This window comes from Gossypium arboreum, chromosome 7 (assembly GCF_025698485.1).
Source record: "Gossypium arboreum isolate Shixiya-1 chromosome 7, ASM2569848v2, whole genome shotgun sequence".
In the NCBI taxonomy this organism is placed as follows: domain Eukaryota; kingdom Viridiplantae; phylum Streptophyta; class Magnoliopsida; order Malvales; family Malvaceae; genus Gossypium; species Gossypium arboreum.
This window is the reverse complement of record NC_069076.1, coordinates 36545997-36570364: the sequence shown is the minus strand read 5'-3', so window position 1 is coordinate 36570364 and position 24368 is coordinate 36545997. Positions and strand designations below refer to the sequence as shown.

At 35.3% G+C, this 24368-nt stretch overlaps 1 long non-coding RNA gene across 1 annotated transcript; it reads right to left on the bottom strand.

The window, feature by feature from the left end:
• Positions 1 to 12336: 12336 nt before the first annotated feature.
• LOC128295300 (uncharacterized) lies at positions 12337 to 13481 on the bottom strand. Its single transcript, XR_008285659.1, has 2 exons — positions 13403 to 13481; positions 12337 to 12620 (listed from the first exon to the last, which is right to left on the bottom strand). It is a non-coding gene; the product is annotated as an uncharacterized LOC128295300 (long non-coding RNA).
• Positions 13482 to 24368: the final 10887 nt, after the last annotated feature.

The window sequence follows — 24368 nt, the reverse complement described above, 5'->3', positions numbered from 1 at the left end:
GAATATTTCATCACATACTTCATTATACAAGCATACCATTACCAATTAGGTCATTCTCATATTTGGAGTTATAATATTAATCACAGTTACCTACCTCTTTGATATTGATAATTCACCTCGAAATCATTCCGCCGATGAGTAAGTAATATGTACCTGAACATCTTAAATACATAATACTTATTTGATGGTAACTTATTGCAGATACTCAATATCAAAGTCTTACTTGAATCCTAGCATTTAGCCGTCGGGTCTTTAAAGCTCGGATATAGTACGATCACGAAACCTATGAACATTAATCAGGATAATATTCTCGCATAAAGCCTGCGGGGTTTTAACCCGGATAAAATCTCCACACGTGGTCATCGGGTCTTACCCGGACAGAATCTCCACACGTAGTCACCGGGTCTTACCCGGAATATGTTTCCAAGTTTCATGTACATTTAATCACATGTTACAACCTTCACATCGACTGTCATATTTGTAATTCATTTGCCTCATCAATTATCTAATAATACACACCTTTCACATTTGATCATTCGGCCACAATATACACATCTCCTACGTATGGCACAATAGCCATTCGGCTTTACCAAATATACATCTCTCATACATATTTCATATTAGCCATTTGGCTTTACCACATATACATATCTCATACATGTCTCATATTAGCCATTCGGCTTTACCACACATATATATATTTACCTTGTACATCAATTTCAACAATGGCTTATAAGCAACTCAAACAGTTTCATTAATGTTTACAACAAAATCACATATTCACTACAATCTGTTTTTTCTGAGCAATAGTCACTAAATTATTTATAACTAGAGCTACAAAACTCCAAATCAATTGCCGTTAATTTTCCCTGAATATAGACTCATATATCTTTCATACCTAAAATTTTCAGAATTTTAGGTTTGGCCAATCAACACCAGATGTTTCTTAAAGTTTCCCCTGTTTCACTGTTTGACTAATCTGACCACTCTTCACTACGAATCAAATTTCTCATTGTACAAAATTCAAAATGTGTTCTATTTCATTTCATTTGAAACTAGACTCATTAAGGAGTCTAAGCATATAAATTTTGTCTTATAATCGTTTTTTTAAAAATTATAATAATTTTCTAAAAACAGAACAGGGGATTTCGGAGTCATTCTGACACCGTCTCACACAACTTTAAATATCTCTTTATAGGAAATTTCTTTGCTCACACGGCCTCTTTTATAAGAAACTAGACTAATTAAGCTTTGATTACATATTTTATTCAGCCTATAATTCCACGCCAATAATTTATGGTGATTTTCTAAAATCACGTTACTGCTGCTGTCCTAAGCAAATTATTACAATTTGCTCTTAAATTTCCAAGTCCAAACACTTATGAACTTACCATTTGAGTTTAAAACATATCATGGCCACACCATATCTTATTAAATCAACCCATTATGTTCTATTATGATTGAATTTACTCAACATTTAATCACTTAAAACTTACCTCGAAAGTGGTTGACGACTAGATACCCACGGCTATTCGTTTACTTTCTCTTTTCCCCTATCCAACTTTGATCCTCTTTGCGCTTAAGCTTAAGTAAAACAATAGATTTGCTTAAGTACTTAACTAATATTATTCACTTAACAATCACATTTGGCAATCACATATCATTTAATCTATATGTAAAACAATAGATTTAAATATGTATCATATTTATGGTCAAACATAGCAAGAAAACTAAATAGGCTTTACTAGCCATACTTAGTTCTATTATAACATAACTTCACTTACTTATATGCACATTAACTAAGCACTTAACAATTTTAGTTAGCCATTAAACTCATTCGCACAAGCCTACTTCATTTCAATTTTGTCACTCTTGAACTTATCCATAATATCCTAAGTTCATTTAGTAGCTAGGCAACAATTATACAAAACAACAAGCATTTAACAACAATGTACTTAACCAATTCCTCGGGCATACATTCGCAATATATATATATGTTAATGACGAAAACACTTAGGCCAATTCTAAAACATCCACGAATCATACTTCCAAAATGAGCTACTTCCATGGCCGATTATATTTCATCATTAACATACCTCATTTTTGAATCATATAATCAACATCACAACACATCTCCAAAACACAAATCATACCTATCATATTTACTCATATGGCCGAATATACATACCCCCATATAATATCATTTTTATTTCATTTAACACTTAATTTCCACCACATAAACACTTGGCCGAATCATCCTAAACTAGCAAAACTCCACATTTGTTCATACCATCTTTTAAATTCACATATATCTATTTAGGTAGCTCATATTTTCCCCTTTCTAATATTTCTATCCAAAACATCAAAACACTATCCTTTTTGCATTTACCCCATAATGCCGTATGCACAATTTGTCACCAAAACTAAAGAAAAATCAACATATGGGTTGCAATAAGAGCTTGACTACTAGCTAGATTCTCATAAAAATCAATAGAAATAACATGAACTCCTACCTTATTTAACCTCCAAGATAGCCGAATGCCCTAGACAAGTTCCTTCCTCTTTCCTTTTTGTTTCGGCTGTGCAAGAAGGTAAGGATGATGAACACACTCTTACCTTTATTTCCTTAAAGGTGACCAAATGCCTTAACTTCAATTTTTTCTCTTTTTTTCTTTCTCTTTAGGTACGGCAATGGGGAAAAGAAGGATGAACATACCTTGTTTCTATCACTCTTCCATTCTTTTAATTATTCTTTCTTCCATACTATAAAGCCATTAACTATTATCATACTAAAATAAAATGCATATAATATCTATCAACCATCAATGTGGCCGGCCACTAAATTAAAAGTGGTCCATTTGACATGCAAGTCCCTCATGTCAATAATTCATGCATTATTTGGCCACTTTAAATTTCACCTATCACATTTTCAAGTCCTATCACATGGGTCCTTTCTTATAAATTAGCACCTAATTGATAAAATCAAGGCACGAAATATTCACACATACAAATTCCACATACAATAAGCACAGAATATAACATCTAATTATTTTTGTGACTCGGTTTTGTGGTCCCGAAACCACTTTCCGACTAGGGTCACATTAGGGGTGTCACAACTCTCCCCCCTTTTAGGGATTTTCGTCCTCGAAAATTTCTACCGATGTATAGTTTAGGATAACATCCTCTTATTGAATTATATCCATATAGACATTAGCTCATCGATAGCAATTGTAATTCATTATTGATTTCGCATCGATCTATAAAATCATTTCCTTATCTTAAAACAAATACATAAACATTTCTACAAGTATGCACATATATCTCATTTCCTTGATTTCATAAGCAATAATCACTTAATTTAATTCACAAATGCATTTCAAACACATATAAATCACATATTAACATGTATAATTCATATCATCAACCCACATATTCGTATTTCACATTTTTATGCATGTATAATCTGTAACCTGACCGAAAATACACATATACTCAACATCCCAATAAATATCCTTTATAACTCCATCGTATCTCAATATTCAACTTAACTTATTTCTGACAGAAAATCAACTTCCACATACCGAACATTTAATTCATTCAACTCATTCAATCACATTAACGTTACCGTATACGATCGATTAGGCATAAAGCCTCGTATAGTACACCGCATGGGATTTATTTTAGCACATAACCCATATATCCAAAATTATCAGCATTCATCAAAATTTCTTACAGACTTCCAAATGTCGAACTTAATCGAAATAATTTCTTGAACATGATTAAAAAAATAGGGGTCATTTAGCAATAGCACATATGACTTCATATACCAAGCATCCCATAGACTACATCCGTAACACATTTATAACATGAATTCATTTCTTAACAGCATATCCACCATCTTTTTTACGTATTCACTTATTTAGTATACATAACATAATATAATATAATATGAACTCACAAATTTTTACTTTCATTTGATTTTCACATACCTTCCGTACATACCTGTATCACTTATTCTGATCTTACTTTATTTATCATCTTAAATATACCCGTTGAATCATTCGAAATCATTACGGATACTCATTAAGCACATATAGCTCTTACAATGCCATATCCTAGATATGGTCTTACATATTCTCACATATCGAGCCAATGCCATGTCCCAGACATGGTCTTACACACTATCTCAAATCAATGTCTTTGTCCCAGACGAGGTCTTACATGAATTCCATTTGACACACTTAGTGCCCACTGACCGATCTCGCACTCATAGTGCTCGGTTAGAGGAATTCGTACACACAGTGCCTCTAATCATTCACACACATAGTGCTCTTATACATTCGTTATTACACACTGAAATGACTTAATCAAGTCTATAAAACATCTCATATGTACACTTTAAACGTATACTTTCATTTAACTTTGAATTCATACAGTAATGAACACTTAAACTTTGCTCGAATAACCAGCGTTAAGCGTGCTAGGCACAAAGGCCCAAATACACATCACCGGCACGAATGCCCTTCGGGATTTAGCCCGGATATAACATCGGCACGAATACCCTTCGGGATTTAGCCCGGATATAACACCGGCACGAATGCCCTTCGGGACTTAGCCCGGATACATCACTAGAACGAATGCTCTTCGGGACTTAGCCCGGATATAACACCGGTACGAATGCCTTTTGGGACTTAGCCCGAATACATCACTACCACGAATGCTCTTCGGGACTTAGCCCGGATATATCACTAGCACGATTGCCTTCGGGCTTTGTGACAACCCTAAATTGACCCTAGTTGGAAAGTGGTTTCGGGACCACAAAATCGAGTCATAAAAATAATTAATTGTTATATTCTATGCTTATTGTGTGTGTACATGCACATGTGGAAGTTTCATTCTCTAATTTTACCAATTGTATGAGAAATTATTAAATAGGGATCAATGTGAGACATGGTGAAATATGATAGGCTAATTTTAAATGGCCTATTAATACATGTGGAAAAGTGTTTGTCCTTGCATGTCAAATTAGCCAAATTTGAGCATGATGGCCGCCATGCTATGGGTGGAAACATGTCTCCAAAGATGTTAGGCTAGTGATGCATGTAGGAAACAATAAAATAAGAAAGTTAGTATTAAAGAAATGGAAAAAGAAAATGATGATAACAAAAAAAATAAAATGTGTGGATGCCCCTTTTTTGCCGTGAAAAAAACAAAGAAAGAAAAAAAAAGTGGTTGTTCATCCTTTGGTTGTCTTGGCCGAATAGAAGAAAGGGAAGAAGGGGGAAGAACTTGAGAAAAATCGGCTATGGTGGTTGCTAGACAAAGGTATGTTTGATGATATTCCATGAGATGCATGCATGTTTTAGTTGTTAGTTTAAGTTCTACCTAGCCCATGGTTTGCATTTTTACTATTGATGGAGATGATATTCGGCCATGGGTGTTGTCTTTCTTGGTTGGTGTTTTGATGTTGTTGTAATGAAGCATGAAGAGGAGTGAGTTCGAATGCTTAATAAAAGGAGATTTTTAGGTCATTGAGTTCTTGTTGTTGTGTGTGTATGTGCATGAGTATTCGGCCATGCTATAGAATTCATGTAACACCCCGAACCAGAGACCATCGCCGGTGTCGGACACGAGGGGTTAACGAGACAAATCCTCTTAAAGTACCGACCAATTTGGCATTTCCAGACAGGCTGGAAAACTGCGTCACTGTCGTCTTAAAAATCATATCTTGAGTTTCAAAACTCAGAAACTGATTTCGTAAATTTTCCCTGAATTTAGACTCATATATCCATCCATGGATTTATTTCTAGAATTTTTGGTTGGGCCAATTGGTACAGTTTATTAGTTAAAGTCACCCATGTTACAGGGGTCGACTACACTGACCTTCGCGTGTTACAACTTGAATATCTCTCTGTACAGGGCTTTAATACTGGTGCTGTTTGTTTCTAATGAAACTAGACTCAAAATGGAATCTTCACATATAAGGCATGACTTATAATTCTTTGTGGATAATTTATAGTAAATTTTCAAAACCGCGACAGGGGACCCAGAAACCGTTCTGGCCCTGTCACACGAGAACTTTAATATCTCTCGGTATACTGTTCATATGATCATTTCGTTACTTTCATATGAAAATAGACTCGTCAAGGTTCGTTTACATAACTTACTCACTATTTAATACCATTCCTAAAAATTTTGGCGATTTTTCAAATCCGCACCACTGCTGCTGCCAGCATCTATTTTCAAGGTAGACTTTACCTATCTTGTGGTTTTCATGGGCCAACTATAATTTTGACATACATAGGTCCACATATGATCATATTTAACCATTCCAATGGCTGATCATGTGACCAATACTCTCATTCCAAACCATAATCACATCATGAAACCAAATATAATTACAAAGCACAAATGGTCAAATTCCATCCTCCACTTTTACGAACCATTTTCGCATGGCCGTACACATATACATCACAACGAACTTAAAAACAATCGAGGGTAGTCCTATACATGCCATATCCAAAGGTCAACTAAAAGAGTACCAAAAAGGGGGTTTGATAGTGTGGATGACTTCACTTCAATGATCCCGAATCCGATCGCTAACGAGCAAAATCTATAAAACAGAGAGCCAAAGCAACGGGGTAAGCATGTTTATGCTTAGTAAATCTCAAGCAATGAAATCGGCTTTAACTAAAGCATTACATTCACATAGCCAAATGAATCATTTCATTAATACACATTCACATAATCATACTTACTTCACACTTCATCAACATATACATTCACAAGATATCAACCAATTCAAGAGCTGAAAATTCGTTAGTCGATTGATGAATATTATTAAAACGTATCGACTTTTCCATTGCACATGTAAACATACCCTATCCTTTGGGCTTTTCGAGCGTACTAATTAAATTTATTACAGCAACCAACGCTCACCTTCAACCCAAGCTTCTTCGGAATGCAACCGGATATAACCACACGCACGAATGCCTTCGGGTCTTAGCCCGGATATAACGACTCGCACAAATGCCTTCGGATATTAGCCCGGATATAACAACTTGAACGAATGCCTTCGGGTCTTAGCCCGGATATAGTCACTAGCACAATTGCCTTCGGGTCTTAACCCGGATATCATTCAATTGCTCATGCACACATACATCAATAATCATTACACATTCATGTTTCATTTTCGTTACTAAGGCTCAAACACAAATATAATCACTAGCATAATTGCCTTCGGGACTTAGCCCGGGTACCATTCAAATACTCATACACACGTATATCAAGAATCATTACACATCCATAATTTCATTTCACATAATTCAAGTAGGGTCATTACTTGAAGACTTACCTCGGATGTTGTCGAACGGCTTCAACGGCTATTCGATCACTTTTTCCTTCCCCTTATCCAATTGTGGCCCTCTAAGCTCTTGAGCTAATTCAAACAAATTCAATTTATTAAAGTCTCGCCATAGCCTTGGCGAATACACATATCATTGACTCAACATCACATAACTAAGCACTTTAGTCAATTTTCTTTAATTACGCACACATTCGCCTTAGCTCACAACAAGGTAGCCGATTACCTAAGTCAAGAATAGGCACCATTAAGCTTGCCTCTAACCGAATGCATGCACAATAATTCCCCTCATGTGGCCGATTATACTTAGTCATACTTGCACAAAATCAACAATAAATTGCAAGATTTTCACATCATATGTGTACTAGGCCGAATGTACTTGCAATTTCACAAACATTCTTCAACACTTTCTTCTTTAAACAAACATATTTATCACTTACTTCATAACCAAAACATCATGTGCAAACATATATACACATATAGGTGCAAGGTCAATTTCAAGGTGTCCATAACCATCCAAAACACAAATTTTAACTAACATGCAAGAAGCATAAACCATGCTCATGAGCATACCATGGCCGAATACATCACACACCATACCCTTTTAATTTTTTGGTCATGGTTAAACAAAGGATTCAATGTCTTACTCAAGAATGCTAAAAGAAATTTCAAGAGTAGTCAATCCATCATTGCATGCATCATCAACAAGCTTCACATTTAGCATGCAATGGCTTTAACATAATATCAACCTTGGCCAAATACCATTTCCATGGCACAACAAGGATTTGAACCATGGGCTAACATGAACATCAAGTTAGCAACTAAAACATGCATGAATCTCATGACACAACCTCAAACATACCTTAATCTTGATGCAAGTATAGCCAAATCTCCTTCTAGATCTCTTCTAAACCAAAATGGAGCAAAATCCTCCTTCTTCCTTAGTTTTGGCTCAAAGAAAGGATGAACAAATTTTTTCTTTCTTTCTCTACAACTCACGGCAATGGGGGATACCACACTCACACACTTTTTTTTTTCATTCTTTTCTTACCCATACACCTTTGTTTATTATTTCTCCCTAATGCACCAACAAAACATGTTTATGACATGTTTTGCCCATCCTCTCTGCCATGGCCGGCCACCACCTATAAAAGGGGTATTTGACATGCAAGTCCATTGTTTTGCATGCATGCTTTAATTAGTCATCACAGATTTCCCTATCATACTTTCAAAGTTTACTACTAGGCCCTTTCTAGTGAAATTCACATTTATAACACTAAATCAAATCATCAAAAATGTCACACACAATTTAACACATATCATAGGCATCAAAATAAATTTTAAATTATTTTTATGCCTCGGTTTTGTGGTCCCGAAACCACATCCCGACTAGGGTCAATTTTGGGCTGTCACAATTCATGTTGCAAAATGATAAATGCTTGGTACATTCGGCTATAATGGGCATTAAGATGGTGAAGTTTGAATTAGTTAAATGTTCATATAGGTTGTCTTGATGAAAAGAGAAAGAGAAGAATTAGATATCATATTTGATGCTAGTGTGGTATATAAGGGTGTTGAACTTAAATAAGTAATATTCGGCTAGCATGATAAGTATGAAATATTAAGTAGATGAGATAATTGATGGTGAAGTGGCTAATAGGGACTTTTAATGAAATCTATGCTAAGGCCGAATGTATCAAATGCTAAATGTGCTTATATGTATATTCGGCCACCTAATTAAGCACATAGGTGGTGTTGAATTTAATCTTGCACATTCAGCCATATGGGTGTACACACTTGTGATACTATCCTTGATTAGGATAGTTGGCAATAGGGTGATAGCCTAAGGTTGTGAACCAAATAGTTCAAAAGCATGGGGTAGAAGGATAAGAATTTGTCGTGTGTATCCTATGAAATGAAATTTTAATGTGTGATACAAATATTTTACAAAGTGGTTGAATGGGCTAATTTAATTGTTTAAGCTCAAGATCCTAAAGTAGAGGCGTCCAACAAGGGGAAATCGAAGGTCATCGAGTAGCCGACTTGGAATTATTTACCCAACACAAGGTAAGTCATTAAGCATATATTTGGTATTTATTTAAATGATCATAATATCTATGCAATTGTGTTTAATGAGATGATATGTAAATGAAAATGTATGTGTATGGAATGACGACATTGTTGAATGTATAAAGGTAGTAAAATGCGTAGAGTGTTTGGTCTCGGCACTAAGTGTGCGGGCAATAAATGGGCATGGTGACAAGATTGGCACTAAGTGTGCAAGCTTGAAAAGTATGGCACTAAGTGTGCGAATTTAAATTATATGGCACTATGTGTGCGAGCTTAAATCACATGGCACTAAGTGTGCGTGATCGATTATTAGGCACTACGTGTGCGAATTTAATATAAATGTTCGATCGGTTACTTACATGGAGGGTATGACCTTATCGAGTTGATCATGGATAGCGGGAAGAGTAAGTACCTTGAGCTCATGGCAAATAGGCGCTATGTTCATGCTCGGGTTGAGCTTGGTAAGCTTTAAATCTATGTGATGATTAAACTTGCAGTCACGTAAATAAGGTATCATGGGATAGATGAAAGTTCGTTTATTTGCATGTTTGTGGTGAAAATGAGTTGATATATGGAAATTGCCTCAAATATCTTATTGAATAGAATATGAAATGTGAATGTATGACTTGGTATGAGATTGAACCGAAAGGTCTAAGGAACTATGGTATAGTTCGATATGGATGGAACAATTAGCCTCGTTTCATTGTTTCACTTTGTGATAAATTTTGCTAATGGATAATTGTGGAGTGCTTATGACTTACTGAGTTATAAACTCACTCGGTGTTTTCTTGTCACCCATTTTAGGTCTCTTGGACTCGTCTCTTTTTGTGTGTGCTCGGAACCGTCAACGAAGTCATCACACTGGCGAGCAATCTTTTGGTATTGTCTTCTTAGTCGATCTAGGAGAACATTTGTCATGTATAAGCTCTTTGTTTTGTGAAATTTTGGGTTGTAAACTTTAAGCCATGCGAAATGGCCTATGTGGTCGGTTGAGTGGGGTTTTAAAACTTATAGTTGCGAGTCCTAGAAATCTAAATTTTGATAAGGTGGTCACAATTTGTGTTATGTATGATGGATTATTAGTAAGGCCAAGGAAAAATTCATGAAATAGGCATAGTTTATTGCAGTAACTGTTGCGGACAGCAGCAGTGATGTGAGATCGAAAAATCACTAAAAATAGTAGACGTGGAATTAAATGCTAAAAAAATTATGTAATCGAATTTTGATGGGTGTATTTTCATATGGATGAAACGAAACGACCATATGAGCTGTATTTTAAGAGACATTCAAGTTTTCGCGAAACAGGGCCAGAACGGTTTCTGGATCCCCTGTTCCGACTTTGAAAATCCATTATAAATTAACCAGAGAGAATTAGAAGTCATGGCCTATATGTGCAGATTCCCTTGTGAGTCTAGTTTCTTTAGAAACAAACGGCATGAGTGTTGGAGCCCTGTACAGGAAGATATCCAAGTCGTAACGCACAAAGGTCAGCGTAGTCAAACCCTGAAACAGGGGAGACTTTAACTAATAAACTGTACTATTTGGCTCGACCAAAAATTCTAGAAAAAAATGTGTAAATGGAATTATGAGTCTAGTTTCATGAAAAATTTATGGAACTGGTTTTCGAGTTCTGGAACTCGAGATATGATTTTTAAGGTGACAGTGACGCAGTTAGCTAGCCTGCCTGGAACAGCAAAACAAAAAAAAAATATAAAAGGGGAAATAAGTGAAGTAAGTTCGGTAACACCTCGTGTTCAACTCCGGTGACGGTCACGGATTTGGGGGTGTTACAGGCTAAGCCCGAAATTAGTAACTCGCACAATTGCCTTCGGGACTTAGCCCGGTTATCATCCGAATATCCATGCACATATCAATAAATCATGACACATCTCTATTTCAATTTCATAACTACATACAAGAGCATGGTTTTGATTTACTTGAAACATGATCTAATCGAATCATAATCTAAGCTCCCTTACTCAAAGACTTACTTATATTATACCTTTCTCAATATTGACACATCATAAGCATGTCTCAGTCCTCTCAGTACCATCTGCTACAACTCGATCGGGATCGGAATTCATTACAATATGAAAAACACATTTTAACTGTCAGAAATCATCACACTATCAAATAATCACAAAATGGCATGTATAGCTAGACCCAACGTATTACGGTATGTAACACCCCAAACCCGAGACCATCGCCGGTGTCGGACGCGAGGGGTTAACGAGCCAAGTCCTCTTAAAGCACCGACCAATTTGGCATTTCCAGACAGGCTGGAAATCTGCATCACTGTCGCCTTAAAAATCATATCTCGAGTTTCAAAACTCGGAAACTGATTCCGTAAATTTTCCCTGAATTTAGACTCATTTATCCTTCCATGGATTTATTTCTAGAATTTTTGGTCGGGCCAATTGGTACAGTTTATTAGCTAAAGTCACCCATATTACAGGGATTGACTGCTCTGACCTTCACGCATTACAACTTGAATATCTCTCTGTACAGGGCTTTAATACTGGTGCCGTTTGTTTCTAATGAAACTATACTCAAAATGGAATCTTCACATATAAGGAATGACTCCTAATTCTTTCTGGATAATTTATAGTAAATTTTTAAAGTCGCAACAGGGGACCCAGAAACCGTTCGGGCCCTGTCTCACGATAACTTTAATATCTCTTAACAAGTAACTCCTATGACCGTTTCGTTTCTTCCATATGAAAGTAGACTCATCAATGTTCATTCACATAACTTATTCACTATTTAATACCATTCTTACAATTTTTGGTGATTTTTCAAAACCACACCACTGCTGCTGCCAGCATCTGTTTTCAAGGTAATCTTTACCTATTTCATGATTTCCACGATTCAATTGCCCCTCTTTGCATACATAGCACAAAGTGTGATCATGATTAACCATTCCAATGGCTGATCTTCTCAAAACAATTCCATACCCCATAATGATCAACATACAACGATTATAGTATCATACCAAAAACGTATATAAGCCATTTTCGCATGGCTATCCAAGTTTACACTAAACCGAAAGGTACATGACCTTCAACAATAGGGTAGTCCTATACATGCCATTTCAAAGTTCAACCAAAATTATACCAAAATGGAGGCTTTGATAGTGTAGATGACTTCGACTTTAATGATCCCGGATCCGATCGCTAACGAGCAAAATCTATAAAACAGAGAGCCAAAGCAACGGAGTAAGCATTTTTATGCTTAGTAAGTCTCAAGCAATAAAATCAGCTTTAACTAAAGCATTACATTCACATAGCCAAATGAATCATTTCATTAATACACATTCACATAATCATACTTACTTCACACTTCATCATTATATACTTTCACAAGATATCAACCAATTTAATAGCTGAAAACTCGTTAGTCGATTGAACGAATGTTACTCAAACATATCGACTTTTCCAATGCACATATAAACATACCTTATCCTTTGGGCTTTTCGAGCGTACTAATTAAATTTATTACAACAACCAATGCTCACCTCCAGCCCAAGCTTCTTCGGAATACAACCGGATATAACCACATGCACGAATGCCTTCGGGTCTTAGCTCGGATAGAACGACTTGCACAAATGCCTTCGGGTATTAGCCCGGATTTAACAACTTGCACGAATGCCTTCGGGTCTTAGCCCGGATGTAGCCACTAGCACAATTGCCTTCGGGTCTTAACCCGGATATAATTACTAGCATAAACGTCTTCGGGACTTAGCCCGGATATCATTCAATTGCTCATGCACACACATACATCAATAATCATTACACATCCATGTTTCATTTTCGTTACTAAGGCTCAAACACAAACATATCACTAGCATAATCGCCTTCGGGACTTAGCCCGGGTATCATTCAAATACTCATACACACATAAATCAATAATCATTACACATCCATATTTCATTTCACATAATTCGAGTAGGGTCATTTCTTGAGGACTTACCTCGGATGTTGTCGAACGGCTTCAACGGCTATTCGATCACTTTTTCCTTCCCTTTATCGGATTTAGCTCCCTTTTGCTCTTGAGCTTAACGAATACAAGTAGAAGTATTCAATATTTCTATCAATAATGTTTACTAGTAAATCACATTCGGCATCTCATATCATCTCACTTTATTATAATTTATCACCAACCTTTGAACCAAAACGCCATTATATGGCCACATATACATGCATCCATATATTTAAGCTCAAGAATTTTAACATAACATCAAGTGCTCAAATTACTCATGTGGCCGATTATACATGGTCATAAATACACAAAATCAAAAATAATTTCAAGGTTTTCACACTATACATGTACTAGGCGAATGTACATGCAAATTTCACAACATTCTTCAACAAATTTCTTCTTTAAACAAACATATTTATCACTTTCTTCATAATCAAAATATCATGTGCAAACATATATACACATATAGGTGCAAGGCCGAATCTCAAGGGGTTCATACCCATCCAAACACAAATTTTTACCAATCAAGTAACAAGCATAAATCATGCTCATGAATGCACCATGGCCGAATACATCACAACCATATCCCTTCAACTTCGGTCATGGTTAAACAAAGAATTCAATGTCCTACTCAAGAATAATAAAAAGAAATTTCAAGAGTAGTCAATCCATCATTACATGTATCATCAACAAGCTTCACATTTAGCATGCAATGGCTTTAACACAATATCAACCTTGGCCAAATACCATTTTTCATGGCATAGCAAGGATTTGAACCATGGCTAACATGCACATCAAGTTAGCAACCAAAACAAGCATGAATCTCATGACACAACCTTAACATACCTTAATCTTGATGCAAGTATAGCCAAATCTCCTTCTAGATCTCTTCTAAACTAAAAATGGAGCAAAATTTCCTTCCTTCTTAGAATTTTCAGCCCAAAGAAAATGAGAATAGATGGACCAAATTTTTTTCTTTTCCTTTCTCTCAACTCACGGCCAAGGGGGGGGGGGGGAAGCATGGATGACACCATTTTTTTTTTCTTTCTTTGCCCATGCTCTTTATTTTATTATTTCACCCTAATGCACCAACAAAACATGTTTCATGACATGTTTTGCCCATCCACTCTTGCCATGGCCGGCCACTAGCTATTGGGGGGGGGAAATTTGACATGCAAGTCCATTGTTTTGCATGCATGCTTTAATTAGTCATCACACATTTCCCCATCATACTTTCAAAGTTTACTACTAGGTCCTTTCTAGTGAAATTCACATTTATAACTCTAAATCAAAGTATCAAAAATGTCACACATGAGTTAACACACATTATAGGCAATAAAATAAATATTAAATTATTTTTATGCCTCGGTTTTGTGGTCCCGAAACCACATTCCGACTAGGGTCGTTTTAAGGCTGTCACACGGTAGTCCTAGAATCGACTAAACCGTAGCTCTGATACCAATTTAATTGTAGCACCCCGTACCCAAGACCGTTGCCGGAGTCGAACATGAGGTGCTAACAGACTTAATTCATTTACTTTCACAGTCCATTTAAAAATTTCCAGACAAGCTGGCTAACTGCATCACTGTCGCCTTAAAAATCATATCTTGAGTTCCAAAACTCGAAAACCAGTTTCGTAAATGTTTCCTGAAACTAGTCTCATATATCCATCTACAGATTTTTTTCTAGAATTTTTGGTCAAGCTAATTAGTACAGTTTATTAGTTAAAGTCTCTCCTGTTTCAGGGTTTGACTGCTCCGACCTTCATGCATTACAACTTATATATCTCCCTGTACAAGGCTTCAATACTTATGCTGTTTGTTTCTAATGAAACTAGACTCAAAAAGGAATCTGTAAATATATGTCATGACTTCTAATTATCTCTGGTTAATTTATAAGGAATTTCCAAAGTCAGATCAGGGGATCCAGAAATCGTTCTGGCCCTGATCCACGAAAACTTTAACATCTCATACTATACTATTCATATGATCGTCTCGTTACTTCCATATGAAAGTAGATTCATCAAGGTTCAATTACATAATTTATTCACTATTTAAATCCATTCCTACTATTTTTAGTGATATTTCTAATTTACAACACTGCTGCTGTCAGCATCTGCCTTTAAGGTAGACTTTACCTATTTCATAGTTTCCATGATTCAACTAGCCCTTTAGCATATATAGCACAAAATATGTTCATGATTAACCATTCCCATGGCCCATCATTACCAAGTATATCCACACCTCTCAATAACCGTATACATACAAAATGATTATACCACTATGCTCAAAATACATAAGCCATTTTCGCATGGCTATCCAAATATATACAACACCAAAGTACTTGACTAATAACAAAAAGGGTAGTCCTATACATGCCATTTTCAGAGTTCAACCAAAAGTGTACCAAAAGGGCTTTGATAGTGTGGGCGATTTCGACTTCGACAATCCCGAGTCCCGTAGCTGACGAGCCAAAATCTATAAGACATAGAATCAAAGAAACGGAGTAAGCATTTAATGCTTAGTAAGTTTTGAGCAAAACAAAGTGTTCTCATTCACTATCAATGGTCATTCATTTCAACTATTCGATGAGGTTAACCTAGAGCTTCATCTCGAACTATAATATCAATAAACGCATCACTTGGTTGTCTCATATATACTTTCGAATAATAATGACCTAGATGGTCAAATATTTCCAAAGCACATTCTTCATCAATTTTCAACTTTCATTAATCCTTTCCACTTGTTCATAATCACATCCATATTTTAAGTATTTCAACATGAAAAGTACTAAATTACCGTAGGTACATAAAGAACCAGACATATTCCTTATCACATATACGTAAACTTACAAGACATAATCCTTACCTTGTACTGGCACATCTAGCTGAACCCAACCCATACTCAAATCATAAGGCTTTTGGACAGAATATGCATTAATACATAAGAATATTTCATCACATACTTCATTATACAAGCATACCATTACCAATTAGGTCATTCTCATATTTGGAGTTATAATATTAATCACAGTTACCTACCTCTTTGATATTGATAATTCACCTCGAAATCATTCCGCCGATGAGTAAGTAATACGTACCTGAACATCTTAAATACATAATACTTATTTGATGGTAACTTATTGCAGATACTCAATATCAAAGTCTTACTTGAATCCTAGCATTTAGCCGTCGAGTCTTTAAAGCTCGGATATAGTACGAGCACGAAACCTACGAACATTAATCAGGATAATATTCTCGCATAAAGCTGCGGGGTTTTAACCGGATAAAATCTCCACACGTGGTCATCGGGTCTTACCCGACGTAATCTCCACACGTAGTCATCGGGTCTTACCGGAATATATTTCAAGTTTCATGTACATTTAATCACATGTTACAACCTTCACATCGATTGTCATATTTGTAATTCATTTGCCTCATCAATTATCTAATAATACACACCTTTCACATTTGATCATTCGGCCACAATATACACATCTCCTACGTATGGCACAATAGCCATTCGGCTTTACCAAATATACATCTCTCATACATATTTCATATTAGCCATTTGGCTTTACCACATATACATATCTCATACATGTCTCATATTAGCCATTCGGCTTTACCACACATATATATTTACCTTGTACATCAATTTCAACAATGGCTTATAAGCAACTCAAACAGTTTCATTAATGTTTACAACAAAATCACATATTCACTACAATCTGTTTTTTCTGAGCAATAGTCACTAAATTATTTATAACTGGAGCTACAAAACTCCAAATCAATTGCCATTAATTTTCCCTGAATATAGACTCATATATCTTCCATACCTAAAATTTTCAGAATTTTAGGTTTTTCCAATCAACACCAGATTTTTCTTAAAGTTTCCCCTGTTTCACTGTTTGACTAATCTGACCACTCTTCACTACGAATCAAATTTCTCATTGTACAAAATTCAAAATGTGTTCTATTTGATTTCATTTGAAACTAGACTCATTAAGGAGTCTAAGCATATAAATTTTGTCTTATAATCATTTTTGTACAAATTATAATAATTTTCTAAAAACAGAAGAGGGGATTTCGGAGTCATTCTGACACCGTCTCACACAACTTTAAATATCTCTTTATAGGAAATTTCTTTGCTCACACGACCTCTTTTATAAGAAACTAGACTAATTAAGCTTTGATTACATATTTTATTCAGCCTATAATTCCACACCAAAAATTTATGGTGATTTTCTAAAATCACGTTACTGCTGCTGTCCTAAGCAAATTATTACAATTTGCTCTTAAATTTCCAAGTCCAAACACTTATGAACTTACCATTTGAGTTTAAAACATATCATGGCCACACCATCTCTTATTAAATCAACCCATTATGTTCTATTATGATTGAATTTACTCAACGTTTAATCACTTAAAACTTACCTCGAAAGTGGTCGACGACTAGATACCCACGGCTATTCGTTTATTTTCTCTTTTCCCCTATCCGACTTTGATCCTCTTTGCGCTTAAGCTTAAGTAAAACAATAGATTTGCTTAAGTACTTAACTAATATTATTCACTTAACAATCACATTTGGCAATCACCTATCATTTAATCTATATCTAAAACAATAGATTTAAATATGTATCATATTTATGGTCAAACATAGCAAGAAAACTAAATAGGCTTTACTAGCCATACTTAGTTCTATTATAACATAACTTCACTTACTTATATGCACATTAACTAAGCACTTAACAATTTTCGTTAGCCATTAAACTCATTCGCACAAGCCTACTTCATTTCAGTTTTGTCACTCTTGAACTTATCCATAATATCCTAAGTTCATTTAGTAGCTAGGCAACAATTATACAAAACAACAAGCATTTAACAACAATGTACTTAACCAATTCCTCGGGCATACATTCGCAATATATATATATGTTAATGACGAAAACACTTAGGCCAATTCTAAAACATCCACGAATCATACTTCCAAAATGAGCTACTTCCATGGCCGATTATATTTCATCATTAACATACCTCATTTTGAATCATATAATCAACATCACAACACATCTCCAAAACACAAATCATACCTATCATATTTACTCATATGGTCAATATAAATACCCCATATAATATCATTTTCATTTCATTTAACACTTAATTTCCACCACATAAACACTTGGCGAATCATCCTAAACTAGCAAAACTCCACATTTGTTCATACCATCTTTTAAATTCACATATATCTATTTAGGTAGCTCATATTTTCCCCTTTCTAATATTTCTATCCAAAACATCAAAACACTATCCTTTTGCATTTACCCCATAATGCCGTATGCACAATTTGTCACCAAAACTAAAGAAAAATCAACATATGGGTTGCAATAAGAGCTTGACTACTAGCTAGATTCTCATAAAAATCAATAGAAATAACATGAACTCCTACCTTATTTAACCTCCAAGATAGCCGAATGCCCTAGACAAGTTCCTTCCTCTTTCCTTTTTGTTTCGGCTGTGCAAGAAGGTAAGGAAGATGAACACACTCTTACCTTTATTTCCTTAAAGGTGACCAAATGCCTTAACTTCAATTTCTTCTCTTTTTTTCTTTCTCTTTAGGTACGACAATAGGGAAAAGAAGGATGAACATACCTTGTTTCTATCACTCTTCCATTCTTTTAATTATTCTTTCTTCCATACTATAAAGCCATTAACTATTATCATGCTAAAATAAAATGCATATAATATCTATCAACCATCATTAGGCCGGCCACTAAATTAAAAGTGGTCCATTTGACATGCAAGTCCCTCATGTCAATAACTCATGCATTATTTGGCCACTTTAAATTTGACCTATCACATTTTCAAGTCCTATCACATGGGTCCTTTCTTATAAATTAGCACCTAATTGATAAAATCAAGGCACGAAATATTCACACATACAAATTCTACATACAATAAGCACAGAATATAACATCTAATTATTTTTGTGACTCGATTTTGTGGTCCCGAAACCACTTGCCGACTAGGGTCACATTAGGGGTGTCACAGGTATGGTGTTGTGATGTATTCGGCCATGGTATATCCATAAGTATGATTTATGCTTATTGCATGGTAGGTAAGATTTGTGTTTTGGATTTATGTTCATGTTTAGTTATAATCAACTTTGAGATTCGGCTCTTGCACATATATATATATGTTTGCACATGACGTATTGGTATGACATATACAATATCTCAAGGTATATACTTACATATGATGGTGTTTTGGTTATGGAGTACATGATGGATGCGTATTGAGTTATAATACGTAATGCATTAGTTAGTAAAAGGTATGCCATTTGTGTGTGGTATTGAGTATATAATTGGCCTCAACATAGACATGCATAATCGGCCACATGAATGAGTACATAGGTTGATGTGTTGTTCGCCATAGGTAAGCATATTGAAGGCTTTATCTTGACTTAGAAAATTCGCTAAGGAGAGTATTAACTAATGTGTTGAGTTTGATTCATGATTCCGTACATATGTGACTTTAATGTCTAATGAATATATGTGGGCTAAGTACCTTGAGTTCCTCTTTTCGATGCTCAAATGATTAAATCAATTTATTTGTTAAATTAAGCTCAAGAGCAAAGGGGAACTAAATCCGATAAAGGGAAGGAATAAGTGGTTGAATAGCCATCGGAATCGTTCGACAACATCCGAGGTAAGTTTTTGAGTAATGGAACTTAAATTATGATTCGGTTAGATTATGTCTTCAGTAAATCAAAATCATGCTCTTGTATGTGGCTATTGAGCCGAAATTGTAAATGTGATAAGTGTCTTGTGTTTGAGCTTTGGTAATGAAAATGAAATATGAATGTGTCATGATTTATTGATATATGTGCATGGTTACTCGAATGATATCCGGGCTAAGTCCCAAGGCTTTTGTGCTAGCGACTACATCCGACTAAGATCCAAGGCATTTGTGCTAGCGACTATATCCGGGCTAAGTCCCAAGGCATTTATGCTAGTGATCATATCCGGCTAAGACCAAGGCCTTGTGCGAGTGGTTATATCCAGCTAAACCCGAAGATGCTTGATTTGGGAATGAGCGATCTTGCTGTAAAATTTAAATTAATACGCATAAAATCCAGCGATGAGGTATGTCTCGTGTGTGCTTGAATTAGTTGATCCCTTACAAATCAGATTCGCTCGGTTGATAAATGAGCTACCGCCTTTAGCTAAGTTGATCTTTTGTGTATGAACATAAGGGTTGGTAATGTGAAGTAAGTATGATATTGAGAATTTGTGCATATGAAATTATCCGTTTAGCTATATGAATGCTATGCTTTTGTTGTGTTGGAATCCTTGCTCAAAACTTACTAAGCATAAATTGCTTACTCCGTTTCTTTGTTTCTCTGTTTTATAGATTTTGGCTCGTCAGCTATCGGGCTCGGGATTTTTGGAAGTCGAAGTCTCCCACACTATCAAAGCCCCCTTTTGGTACAATTTTGGTTGAACTTTGAAATGGCATGTATAGGACTACCCTCTTTGTTGTTGGTCATGTACCCATGGATTTTGTGTAAATTTGGATAGCCATGCGAAAATGGCTTATATACATTTTTAGCATAGTACTATAATCGTTTTGTATGTTGATCACTAAGAGGTATGGAAATGTTTGGAAACGATTAGCCATTGGAATGGTTAATCATGATTATACTTTGTGCTATGTATGCAAAAAGGGCTAATTGAATCATGGAAACTATGAAATAGGTAAAGTCTACCTTAAAGGCAGATGCTGACAGCAGCAGCGATGTGGATGTGAAAAATCACTGAAAATAGTAGGAATGGAATTAAATAGTGAATAAATTATGTAAATGCACCTTGATGAATCTAATTTCATATGGAAGAAACGAAACGGTCATATGAGTTGTATGTTAAGAGATATTTAGGTTTTCGTGAAACAGGGCCAGAACAGTTTCTGGATTCCCTGTTCCGACTTTGGAAACTCATTATAAATTAACCAGAGATAATTAGGAGTTATGCCATATATGTATAGATTCCTCTTTGAGTCTAGTTTCTATAGAAACAAACGGCATCAGTATTGAAGCCCTGTACAGGGAGATATCCAAGTCGTAATGCGCGAAGGTCAGTGTAGTCGATCCCTGTAACATGGGAGATTTTAACTAATAAACTGTACTAATTGGCCAGACCAAAAATTCTAGAATAATATTTTTAGATGCATATATGAGTCTAGTTTCAGGGAAAAATCACGAAACTGATTTTCGAGTTGTGGAACTCAAGATATGATTTTTAAGGTGACAGTGACACAGTTAGCCAGCTGTCTGGAAATTTTTAAATGGACTGTGAAAATAAATATATTATGTCTGTTAGCACCTCGTGTTCGACTCCGGCCACGGTCTCGGGTACGGGGTGTTACACAATCAACTCGAATATTCTAAGTATAACTAAACACATTCAAGTTCACAAACCTCTCTCATTGTACACATATTCAATGTCATAATTGGATTCATCAAATACTTCCCATTTCAATACTTGTATAAATCTCGTACATACCTGAGTCACTTTTCTCGACTTAACTTTGCCCGATGAACCATTCAGAATCATTAAGGATACTCGGAAATCACATAAAGCTAGTACAATGCCATATCCCAGATATGGTCTTACATGTTATAACATATCGATGCCACTGTCCTAGACAGGGTCTTACACGAAATCATATAACGATGCCAATGTCCTAGACATGGTCTTACACGTAATCATATAACGATGCCAATGTCCTAGACATGGTCTTACATGTAATCACATCTCGATAACCTAATGTCATGACATTCGTATCCTATACTATTCCTAAGGTTCATACGGGACTTTCGAATATCGTAACTTCATCGATTCTTACTCGTATTTGCTCGTTCAACATTCATAGCAATTCAATGACAATGAAACATATATAATTCAATTCAAAGACATTTATTTGCATATGAACCTACCTCGATTGTAGAAGCAATGAAATTAGCTGATTAATCAAGTACTTTGTTCTTGCCTCGATCTAAGTCCGATTTCTTTTGTTCTTGATCTATATACATTAAAAATTAACTCATTTATTCATTGATTCATTCAATTTAATCCACAATCACATATTTAGACATTTTTACACTTTAGCCCCTAAAGTTCCACATTTATTCAATTTAGTCCCTATTTCATAAATAAACAAAATTCACAAAATTCAATAAGACCCATGCTTGGCCGAATTACCCTTATGCCCTTAGTAGCTCATATCTTTCGTTTATTCTCACTTTTAACCCCACATTTTCATCTTTTCACAAACTAATTCCTAATTTGTATTTTCTCTAAAAATCACTTAACAAAACATATTAATCTATCATTTATATTCCATGTTTCATCATCAACCATCACAAAGCACATAGATTCAACAATGGCACTTCATAAAATCATCAAAAGAATTTGAAAATTAAGGCACGGGCTAGCTAATACTCAAAGCAACGACCATATAAACGTAGAAATCATCAAAAATCGAGCAAAGAACATACCTTAATCAAGGAATATGCTAGCCAAATATCAAAGTCCTAAAATGGCTTCTTTTTCTTTCTCAATTTTGATTAAAGGATGATAATAAAACATGATTTTGATTTTTTTGTTTTACTTATTATATGTTAATTTACTAAATTACATATTTAACCTATAAAAATAACTTCAAAATCACTTGAACCATGGTCATAATTGTCCACTTACCTTAATTGTGGTCTAATAACATCATAAGGACCTTTCATTTATTAAGCCATGGCAATTAAGCACATTTAACAAATAGAAGGCCATTTTTGCATTTTACACGATTTAATCCTTTTTCTAAAATTGAGCTATTAAAGGATAAAATTAGCTCATGAAATTTTCACACATATATAATCACATGCTATAAACATAAAAAATAATATTAAAATAATTTTCCAACATCAGATTTGTGGTTCCAAAACCACTATTCTGATTTAACTAAAACTTGGCTGTTAAAAGTACTTGCAATGACATTTGTTGCATCACGGTCCTCTTTGCACCTCATTGTATAAACCAAGGCAGGTTGTCTCACTTCAGTGTGATTTGCACCCTGATGAGATGCTCTCTACCCCAAATTACCAGTTATGTTATTACCTCGTCCCCTTTGATTCTGATTCTGATTAGGTTGCGATGCTTGCCTCTATTCTTTCATACACGGGTAGTCCTTAATCTAATGCTCCAAAGATCAACACCTCAAACATGCTCCTATGTTTCTCCAACATTCTGTTTGGTGATGTTTCCCAGAGTGAGCACATTCTTGAGTCTTGTTTCCAGTACCAACTGCAATTGGGTTCTGTTGCAGTCTATTATCCTTAGCTCTTTTTGTAGGACGTGAGTTTAGAACTACCTAAGCCAAATTCTCTTTTAATAGAGTTTTGACCTTAGCTCTTCCCTCACTTTCAACACCTTTCACCTCTTTAAATGTTTTAACCTTCTTAACCAAGGTCTCAAAAAATCTCTCTTGCAGCTTGGACTCTCAAATCATATCATAATCCATTCTCGAACACTATCATCCCCTATGCATAATAACTCAACCTAAAAAATTTACCTCATATTCAGACACAATTTTATCTCCTTGTTTTAGCTCGATGAACTCGAGCGTACAAGCTTCAACATATCTCGTGCTTATGTATTTCTTTTTAAATGCATTTTGAAAATACTCCCAAGTTTATCCTCTCAGCTTGAGTACCTTGAACAACAAATTGCCACTAGTAGTAGGCCTCATTTCTAAGAAGCGACACCATACCTTTCAGTTTCTGTTCTGGGGTACAGTTCAAATCATCTAAAATTATTTCTGTAACTACCATTCAATACTCAACTACTATAGGGGACATCCCAGTAATTTCCCTAAACACCTTGGCTCAATTAGATCGAAGCCTTTCAG